The following is a 2500-nucleotide window of genomic DNA, read 5'->3' on the forward strand; positions in this document are numbered from 1 at the left end:
ACCTATAAGCTAGGGGCAAAATACGGGATAAAAATAGCTTATGTAAGTTATTCCTTCAGACATGCTGGACATTCAGGGCAAATCGCATACCACTTTCATCATGAAATATGCGTTTAAAATAAGTCTCTCTCAACACCCTCATGCCAGTAGTTCCAACAATACAATGTGACTTAAGTTATAGAACACATCATCTATTAACATCTAGATTTTTATCTCACGGAAATTCAAATACTTTTCCATCATCTCTTGCTCAGAGATATGTTAAAAAATAATGGATCGAATAGTATTCCATAAATAATACACAATTATCAAGTATTTTGCTATCCTATAGGTAAACCGATTTTAAATTCTGTGCTTATAAAGAACCTTTTTTGTTCTTTTGTTCTCCACACTTTGTACTTTTTAAATGTTCCGTGTCAATTTTTTTCTCATCCTATTGGAATCATAGCTACCTGCATCAATCAAGGAAATATTTTGCATTATTAACTGCACAATGCAACGCATTACATACACTCTAATTCGATTAATCAGTTCTATATCTAATAGAATAGAATATTAAAAAGACTAGAACCTGTATAATGAGGGATTAACACCTATACAGATAAATGGAAATAGGCACAGACACATAACCAGAATACAATTATTATACTACAATGCGTGTAATATCATAATATACAAGCATTTCCTCAGACTCATTATTTGAGGTCTTGCTGAGCCGTCCATAGGCCTATATGTTTCGATGAATTACCACTCTTATCACCTCAAACACCATAAACCAATACGGAAATCTTTATAGTCTTAAGGCAAATTAACCCATAAATGTCAGTGTTAGCTACTAAAGCTTATCACATGACACTGTCATATACGGAGATGTGAAATTCCAGTATTTCCTGAGAATAAGTGTGTTTGAATGTGATTGATTAAGAGAGAGAGAGAGAGAGAGAGAGAGAGAGAGAGAGAGAGAGAGAGAGAGAGAGAGAGAGAGAGAGAGAGAGAGAGAGAGAGAGAGAGAGAGAGAGACAGAGAGAGAGAGAGAGAGAGAGAGAGAGAGAGAGAGAGAGAGAGAGAGAGAGAGAGAGAGAGAGAATGCGAGAGAGAGAGAATGCGAGAAAAAGAGAGAGAATGCGAGAGAGAGAGAATGCGAGAGAGAGAGAGAGTGAGAGAGAGAGAGAGAGAGAGAGAGAGAGAGAGAGAGACAGAGATACAGAGATAGATAGAGAGAGAGAGATTAAGCCACTCGATGCCGCTAGTTGAAATTCTCTAGCTGCCAGCGGTTGTGATGCACTAGCGTCGCCCGTTGTGAATGGTCTTTATTGGAGGACTTGGTTAATACACTTGGCTCTGGCCTAAGGCTTGTTCTTCTCCTTCTGTCTGTCTTGACTTATGTTCGCCTCTTGGGTGATTTTCTGTGCCTTAGGGCTTTCGCAAGGAAGCTGCTAGGGCACCAGTAGGAAGCAGACTTAGGGAGCAGGAAGTGTTAGGTCAGGATTGACTAAAAGCTTATAACAATGAATCAAATAGTAAGGTATAATCAGTGGCTTACAGGGGGAGAGAGAGAGAGAGAAAGAGAGAGAGAGAGAGAGAGAAAGAGAGAGAGAGAGAGAGAGAGAGAGAGAGAGAGAGAGAGAAATAGAGAACCAGAAAAAAAAACAGATAGAGGGGGATGGGGGGGACGGGATACAGACAGACAGACAGGCCGACAGAGAGACCGAAAGACAGAGCCAAAAAGACAGAGAGACAGACAGACAGACAGAGACACATATGCACAAAACACCATCCATTGCCCAAAATGCCTCTTCACCCAGACTACACGACCCAAAAGAAATGCCTCTCATTTTCATAAAAAAACATTTACATACGCCCGGCTTCGCAGCATCTCGGAGGACCTGAAAAAAATATTCTTCGTCCATCTGACCGTTTATGGTGTGCTTTTATTGTTCCTCTCCCTGGTTGTTCATTCTTCTTTTTTATCTTCTGATGCTTTTGTTTTTTTATTTTTCTTCTTCTTTTTTTCCTCCTCTTCCATCTCTTCTTCTTTCTTTTTTTTCTTCTTCTTCATCTTCTTTTTCATCATAGCATTATTATCATTGTTATTATTATCATCGTTATCATTATTGATCCTTTTCTACTATTTACTTCTTCTTCCACCTCCTACTCTTTATCTTCTTCCTCTTCCTTTTCTTCCTCTCCTCTTCCTTATTTTCTGCTTTACTTTCACATACAATTCCATCGATCTCGAAGAAGCATACCGATCTCGCAAATTCTTGGCATGACGCCCATCGTGAAGCTAAAGAGGGAGATTCGCGTAGGTCTTTCCACAGATTTTATTTTTTTTAGAGATAGGGGTAGGGGGAGAGCGAGGTAGGGATTGAGGGAGGGAGGGAGGGAGGGAGGGAGAGAGAGAGAGAGAGAGGGAGAGAGAGAGAGAGAGAGAGAGAGCGAGAGAGAGAGAGAGACATTCTTTATCAAAAAAATGTTTTATATCATAATATTTGATAAC

General features: G+C 39.6%; 1 protein-coding gene across 1 annotated transcript in view; it reads right to left on the reverse strand.

The window, feature by feature from the left end:
* Positions 1 to 2500, reverse strand: part of LOC122247483 (gonadotropin-releasing hormone receptor-like) — a 264173-nt gene that overhangs the window by 223216 nt on the left and 38457 nt on the right. The window lies entirely within an intron of this gene.

The sequence above is a fragment of the Penaeus japonicus genome, unplaced genomic scaffold (assembly GCF_977035675.1).
Source record: "Penaeus japonicus unplaced genomic scaffold, GWHDUDI00000001_assembly GWHDUDI00000008, whole genome shotgun sequence".
NCBI classification, from domain to species: domain Eukaryota; kingdom Metazoa; phylum Arthropoda; class Malacostraca; order Decapoda; family Penaeidae; genus Penaeus; species Penaeus japonicus.